Source organism: Heterocephalus glaber, unplaced genomic scaffold, assembly GCF_053883595.1.
Source record: "Heterocephalus glaber isolate CG9 unplaced genomic scaffold, H.glaber_assembly_v1.0 deba00001914, whole genome shotgun sequence".
NCBI classification, from domain to species: Eukaryota; Metazoa; Chordata; class Mammalia; order Rodentia; family Bathyergidae; genus Heterocephalus; species Heterocephalus glaber.
Window position 1 is genome coordinate 2,741 of NW_028258516.1, and position 6,859 is coordinate 9,599.

Genomic DNA, 6,859 nt, shown 5'->3' on the forward strand with positions numbered 1-6,859 from the left:
GGAAGCTGAGGCAGGAGGATCTCCACTTCAGCTCAGCTGGGGCAACTCAGTGACTGCGTAACACCCCGGCTTGCGATACATCTGCATATATATGCATGTATATATACTATGTATATATATGGACATGCATATATACATTTGGACACAAGGTGTCTCTCTCTCTCTCTCTCTCTCTCTCCTCTCTCCTCTCTCTCTCTCTCCTCTCTCTGTCTCTCTCTCTCTCTCTCCATATACACATAGGCTGGGGATGGAGCTCGGTGCAGAGACCCTGGGTTCCATTCCAAATATTGAAAAACAATTATTTCAAAGTGAGGTACTGGGACAAGTAGCTTCAGCATCACGTAGGAACTTGATAAAACTGCACGTCCTCCTACCTACCAAGGCTATTTTGTTTTTGCTTTGTTGTCTCTTTCTTTTGGTGGCACTGGGAAAGGAACCCAGGACCTCACATTTGCTCATGCTTAGATTATATATGTTCTAATTTCTTGAAATTTTTGTTTATTCCTGCCTAGAAGCTGCCAAACTCTGGGTGATCACACAGAAGTAAGAAACAACAAATGTGCTAGATTCCTTTTACTGGGATCCAGCAGATCAACCTTATATGGAAAGTTCGTAACTGGTAAACTGGAGCATGACTTCTACCATGAGATTAGCTCTCTGGAGAGGGCCTCTGACTGCAGTCTCCCTCACATTAATCCTTCTCAGCTTGAAGCAGTTAGATAGAAATTATACCCTTTTCTCCCCTAACCACAGTTAGGGATACTTCTTCAGAGGGGTAAATATTGTAGACAGCTAAGTAAATTAGATATCTTGTACACAATTAGACAGGGTCAGCTCTTGAGGAGTCAATATGAAAGACAATTGAGACATATCCACTGAAGTTCAACATTATATAAAAAACAGAAAAAGTGCTACACTCACTTCCCCTAGGGATGATTAGCAATGATTGATATTGCCAATAGATATCAATCCCCTTAAGTGGGGACCAGAAGCTCCCTAGCTCATTTTCTTTCTGGAAATTCCTTGTTCATTCCATATATGCTTGCTACATAGCTTGTTTCCTCATGTGATCCCCATTTAATGACTATTATCTGGGTGACTGTACTTGTAATCTGATTGGTTGATTGGGGTTTTGTCTCACCTTAGGCCCATCTTGTGATTTTCCATCGGATCATATTAGTTGACTATGGTTTTGTCCCACCTTGTACCTGTCTCACCTCATGGCTTTGCTCAACAAAATGCCTTTGAGAAACAGAGTAAGTGGGAAACTCATTTTCCAGGCCCCCTTCTGTCTCTCTTAGACAGAAGCTATCTTTCTCTCAATAAATTTTTCCTGCTCTTAACCTCTGTTGTTCCTGGAATTCATTCTTCAATTTTAGAGAATGTGAACTTGGTGTTTCACAAATCTAGCAGGTTGGGGGTTATAAGATTGCCTTATATTATTTGGATTAGTTTGCTTATTTAGATTGATATAGATATCCTAGTTAGGTAGAAATATTCTAGTCAGTCAGACAGGGCTGGGCCCTAGAAGTCAGTGCAGAGGATGAGAACACACTGAAGCTGTGGCTGGAGGTTCATTTGAAGAAGATTAAAAGTCACAGTGGCCAGATTGCATACTTCCCTAAGGGATGAACAGAAGTTTGAGATTATTGGTACCACCCTTTTGGGCTTTCTCATATAGATAGACCATTATCTCCTTGAGGGTGAGTCATCCGCCTCCATCCACTAACACTAAGACCAGTAAGACTAAGACTACAAAGACTAAGAAGACTAAGACTAAGACTACAGATTATTTGACCAAAATTAATGATGCCATCCATATACCCTTGTTGCTATTGGGTCAATATTACCTAGGCCACTATACTTGTAATCTTATCCATCGATTATAGTTTTTTACCCATGTGGTACACACTCCTCATGACTTTGCGCTATAAAACTACCTTGAGAAGTGGGCTCATTGGCAACCCATTTGAGACCCCTCCTATCTCTCAGAAGCTATTCTTATTCTGCATTCCTATACCCCAGTAAATTTTTCCTATTCTTAAGCTCCGTTGTTCCTTAGAATTCATTCTTTGATTTTGGGGAACACACACTCAGACTATCTGACATCTACCATGTTGGGAGTTAACATCTGTTCCCTCTATATCATGTGTTCCTCCTATTACTTGGTGCACTATATCAGGATGGCTTGGGCAGATGTGAACACCTGAACTGCCCACCTGTATCCTCTGAGACTCTTATTATTACAGACAGCTAAGTTAAGTAGAGATATTCTAGACAGTCAGACAGGACTAGGCCCTCAAAGAAGTCAGTGCAGAGGATGAGAACACATTACAACTGTGGGTGGAGGTTCATTCATTGAAAGCCAGGCCTCATGACAACGATGAAATGACTACATGTAGTTCCCCGGGGATAAACAACAAGGATTGATATTCTAAATAGGCATATCACTTGGGCAGGGGACCAACACCTTAACCCATCCTTTCCAGGAAAGGTCCTTGTTCTTTCCATGCACACTTGGTAGGTGACTTGCTTCCCTATTGGATCAACATTACCTAAGTGACTCTACTTGCAATTGCATTGGTTGACCATACTTTTGTCCCACCTTATGCCAACTCATGATTTTGGTGTCTAAAACTTCTTTGAAAAGTGGGCTCATAGACAACCCACTTTCTGGGTCCCCTTCTGTCCCAGACAGAAAGTATCCTTTTCTCAATAAATATTTCCTACTCTTAACCTCTGTTGTTCCTAGAATTCATTCTTCCATTTTAGAGAATAGGAACTCTGCATATCAGACATCTAACAGGTTGGGAGTTATAGTATTTCCCTTATATCATCTGGAAGTCCTTATGTCAACCCTAGATCATTAGGATGACTTAAAGCCTTGGTCACTCTGGCCCAAGAAACAGACCCCACAGACAGATTCTGGGTCCAAGACATCCAAACCACAGTCCCGGCAGCCCAGGTTCTGAGCCTCAAGGGACCGGGGAATCCCAATATTTGGGTGCAACTCTCCAACCAGGGACACTGTGGCCCTGGAGGTCCTGAATCCAGTCCTGTTTCCCTGCTCTGCACGTATAACAGGGGCACCCCACGAAGGAAAGTCCAGCTCAGAGAGCAGGTGGCCCCGGAGGGGCAGGAACGAGGGACCATCTTTGTAGGGATGCTTCATCCTGCTTCAAACTGCAGGATGACAATGGAGTACACAGACCCAACTGGGTGGGGACATCTACCCAGGCTCTACTCGCTCTACATCTCCCCGGGGCCCCACAAGTCTGTAACACAAATAGTATCCTCATCCACTGTTAGGAAACTGAGGCACAGGTGAACAGAGCTGGTTCCCAAGGCTGTCACACTACTAAACAGTAACAAGTTCAAAGTTACTGATCTAGTGAAATGCAAAAAACCACCTCTACACATCTACTTAGGGCCATTCCACCAAAATATTTTCTTTTGCCAACAGGGGAAAATAGGGTCATCACTATCCACCCATTCAGTCCATAAAGATCACAAACCATACTGGGCATATTCAACCTATTTGTGCCTAGAAAAAGTCAAGTGAAAAGCATAAATTCAGCTGCTTCATTCACTGTTGAATAATTATGGATTGTTTGTTCAGTGAGGTCTTAACATTACATCCATGTTTCCCGTCCCTCGGTGACAGATGAAGACAAAGTGGTAGCAGTGGGGTCACGCATACCTGGCATCCAAAGGATAACAGAGTGCATATTTGGGCACCACTCAGACGGGGGAGCATCTCCCCAGTGACAAACCCTCACTGTGCAGCAACAAATTACAACTCTAGTTTATTAGAATCCAAGACTCCATGGCATGTCCAATTCAGCAAGAAGACCTCTCATCTGGGTAAGCGGGGCCTGAGAGGTGGTCTATGGAGGTGGGAGTGACAGTGCAGGCCTACAGGCTGTCCGGGAAGGGGGAGGCAGCAGGGGGAGTATTCTAGAAGGGGGTCTCGCACTTTGGGCTGCGGGGTGGATGGCACCGGGAGCAGTACTCCACGGAGAGGCTGTCCTGGCTGGGCTGAAGACCGATCAGGGGAGCCAAGGGGCCCTGGGCACAGAGCGCCTCCAGGAGGTTGAAGTTGGTACAGCTGCCCTGGTGGGAAGAGCAGAGAGAGGGGAGATGGCTGAGTGCCCCTGGAACTGGGCCAGAGGATGCAAGCACCTGGCTGGAGGGTGGGCCTGGATGAGGCACCTTCCCTGGTGCTGCCCTCCAGCCTCCACTGCCTCCAGGCTCAGTCCAGGCATCTGACAGCAGGCAGGCTGGGGGCTGAGCAGTGGATCTGAAAGGGGTGCCAGTCTGCATCCTTGGAGGGGAGGTGGGAGCCAGGCCTGGGCTTTGTGACCAGGGACAGGTCACATAAACTCTGCAGGTTTCTGTCTCTGGTGTGAACTGGGAAAGTGCACACAACTTTCCCACAGTTGCTGGGATGATTCATTGGGGACACCAGAACACCCGGGCATAGATTTGAGCCACAGGAAACTTTGGCGACCCCCAGCCCTGAGCATCACACCTCCACGGAGGACGCTCATAACCATGTGGATTTCCCCGTGTCCCAGGAAAGGACTGAAATGGATCTTTACAACCTGGTGTGTCCCCCAACCAGTGTGTCCCCCCAGCACTTGCCCCAACGCAACCCTGAGCCACAGTCCCACAGGACAGGGGTCAGGGAAGAGCAGTGCCCACTGTGTCCACCAGGAGGGTCCCTGTGTTCTCCTTATCTGGTCACTGGGCTGAGACCTTATCAGTGGCACCTGGTGGCAGCTGGGGTGACCGAAGTTACACAAGGTCATGGTGCCCTAAGAAGCAGATTGGGAGTTATGGCTTGTGTCTAGGTGTCCCCCCAAAGCCTCATGTGGTCCTAGAGGAGGGTCTCTTTCAGAGGTAGCTGGATCTAGAGTGTGTGATACTGGGATTAAGGGCGTGTGATTACTAAGTCAGTCCACTGATTGGTTTGGCATAGTTCTGGGTGTGAGTGCTGCCTGCCCCAAGGCTGTGTAGCCTGGGTGGACTATAAGGGACAGAAAGAGGGTCCTTCCTTGTCTCTTGCTGCTTGCTGTTTCTGCTGACATCTGCCCACCATGAACTGTGTCTTGTCTGTGATTCCTCTTGGCCATGCCACCCTGCCTTGGAGCCAGCTGACCATGGACTGAAACTTCTACAAAGTGTGAGCTAAATAAACCTTTCCTCCTTTAACTTCGGGTGTGGGATGTTTTGCCTCAGCAACAAGAAAAGTAACTAAGACACAGGGGCAAAAAGGAAGGGCAGGGCCAGGACTCGGCCTCCAGTAGCGTCAGGACCAGAGCTCCTGACAGCTCTGTCCCCAGGGCCATACTGAGGCCCTATTCTGGATGCCCTGGGGAGGCTGGCACTCTTGGGTGTCTGGGAGGTCAGAATGTTTGGGCCACAAGTTAGCTAACAGCAGGTGTTGGAGGTCAGAGGTTGGAGGCATGTGAGCAGGACATAGAGGGTGTCAAGGGGCACGGGTGTGGGCATGTGGCTGGGCAAGAGTCCCAGGATAGGGTAGGGTAGCACGTGGGCACAGAGAGGGTAAGGAGGCCCATGTTGAGCTCAAGGGTGTGTGCTTGAAACCAAGGCAGAGGAGCGGAAGGCAGAGATGGGACAGGAGTAGCCTGGCCCAGGGTGGGGGCACACTGGCTCCATGACCAAGTGCTGGCCTCTGGGTCCTGTGGGTGGGCAAGGATGGCCCCACAGTTAGAACTGGCCACTGGTCATGGTGTCCTCCCTCTTTACAGGGCAGTTAGTGGCTTCTCAGTGTCTCTAGCAAGGGCTGGCTTCTTAGCAGTGCTATGGGGAGACAGAGGCAAGAAGCTCCCAGGTGGAAGCCACAGATCCTGGGGCTGGGCTAGGCTGGGGTGGGGTGAGAGGGCGAGTTCCCCTGGGTGCGGCCCTGCCTGGCCAAGGTGGGGGGGGAGGTCTTGAGCTGTCCTCTGGTACCACAGGATCCCTGCAAAGTCCACGCAGCCATGTCCACTCAGAGGGCTCCAGAGCTCCTCTTCCCCAGAGCCCCAGCTGGGGTCGTGGTCCCCAGCCCCTCACCTCCGGGCCCGTGTTCTCACACACGCCACGGCATGCACAGCAGCACACGGCAATGGTGAGGCACGCGGTGTCAGGTGGCGGGTCTGGCGCTGGGGCCAGAGGTGGAGGAGAAGCCAGAGGAGGAGGAGGAGGAGGACGAGGACGAGGACGAGGACGAGGACGAGATGAGCAGGTTTCTTAGTTCTCGGCTTCTACAAGAGAAATTCACCTGTTCTCATCCCTATCTGCAGCCCTTGGGGAGTGGCTATCCGCATGTGGGGTCAGCTAAGGATTTGGGATGATATAAATGACAGTGAGCATCACTCACTGGGGAGGGCCCTGTGTGGAGTGACAGCCAAACTCCTTTGTTCCAAGGTCTGCCTCTGCCCCACCTGCCCACAGCCCCATGGTGGAACCTTGGTCTCCTGAGGTCACCCTGGCTGGCAGAAGCCTGGCAGGGGGCTGTGCAAGGATCAGGGCACTGGCAGGTGACTGTCCCCTCCCCCTGGGCCTGGCTTTGCAGTTGCCACCTCCCCAGACCACGGTGCAGCAAGCACAGGTCCCAGGCAGCACCCTGTCTCCTGACACCCCTAGCCAAGTCCCCTGGCCCAGCCACTTAACACTTCTGGTCCCATTCAGCTGAGCCCCAGACTGCCCCTGCCCCATCCCTGTGCTCCTTTGGGGACAGCCTCCCAGCTCAGCCCCAGATGCCCTCCATCCTCAGCCCTGTACCCCCAAGGCTGCGCCCAGCCCAGCCCAGCCCTGGCCCCGGAGGACATAGAGATGAAGACAAATGCAAAGG

General features: G+C 50.3%; 1 long non-coding RNA gene across 1 annotated transcript; it reads left to right on the forward strand.

Moving 5' to 3' along the window:
• The first annotated feature begins 225 nt into the window (after positions 1-225).
• LOC147820452 (uncharacterized) lies at positions 226-5,214 on the forward strand. Its single transcript, XR_015448490.1, has 2 exons — positions 226-1,256; positions 3,665-5,214. It is a non-coding gene; the product is annotated as an uncharacterized LOC147820452 (long non-coding RNA).
• The last annotated feature ends 1,645 nt before the right edge of the window (positions 5,215-6,859 follow it).